General features: G+C 38.0%; 1 non-coding gene across 1 annotated transcript; it reads right to left on the bottom strand.

Annotated features, from left to right (window-relative positions):
* Nucleotides 1–539: 539 nt before the first annotated feature.
* Nucleotides 540–613, bottom strand: TRNAN-GUU (transfer RNA asparagine (anticodon GUU)). Its single transcript has one exon. It is a non-coding gene; the product is annotated as a tRNA-Asn (tRNA).
* Nucleotides 614–872: the final 259 nt, after the last annotated feature.

Raw genomic sequence — 872 nt, 5'->3', positions numbered from 1 at the left:
ACTTCCTAGAGTATAGTGCCATCAATGTGATACACGGCTTGTAATTTATTTATCCCAAAATGTATAACTTTACATTTCTCGACATTAAACTGACACACACACACACACACACTGATAGCCTGTTTAAATCATCCTGCAAGCTCTCCGCATGGCCTTAACTATTACTCTAACTAATTTCGCATCATCGGCAAACAACGAATATTTATTTTCAGGTTATTTCTTATATCATTTATGTACAAGTTAAACAGCAGTGGCCCCAGCACTGAACCTTGCGGCACATCACTAGTCACCTGCTTTTGTCTCGATTCTTCCCCTCCATATACCACTTTTTGATATCTGTCCAGCAGCCACCCTCTTATCTATATAACCAGTGTTATATCCATCCCCATTTGTTCTAACTAGTGTAACAGAGATGATTTTGCTAGATTTTGCCTTTGCAAAATCCAGCAAAATCATCGTGTAAAAATTTCCTTTATCCAACTCAGCTGTTGCTGTATTATAAAAAGTTAGTAAATTACTAAGGCAAAAGTAAATATCATCGCCCCCGGGTGGATTCGAACCACCAACCTTTCGGTTAACAGCCGAACGCGCTAACCGGTTGCGCCACGAAGGCTCTTGTTCTGTATATTAGTAGATGATTTGTCATTTCTTTCTTCTTATTTTTTTTCTGTCATTTTTTAGCCCTAGGGAAGGACGATAAATGTCTTTCAATCTCACAATAGTAAGACTCCATATGTAAATCAATGCAGATAAATGAACAAAGTGGAAGCATCGAAACTCAGTAAACAAATCATTAGGCTCAGACAGCATTGCGACTCTTTCAATATTAAACTATTGCTGCCACTTTTCAAGTTTACCATTCCAAATTGCAG

This window comes from Typopeltis vanoorti, chromosome 24 (assembly GCF_054136105.1).
Source record: "Typopeltis vanoorti isolate ZY-2024b chromosome 24, IOZ_Tvanoo_1.0, whole genome shotgun sequence".
Taxonomy (NCBI): Eukaryota; Metazoa; Arthropoda; class Arachnida; order Uropygi; family Thelyphonidae; genus Typopeltis; species Typopeltis vanoorti.
Note: the sequence above shows the minus strand (reverse complement) of the source record. Positions and strands in the feature narration are given on the sequence as shown.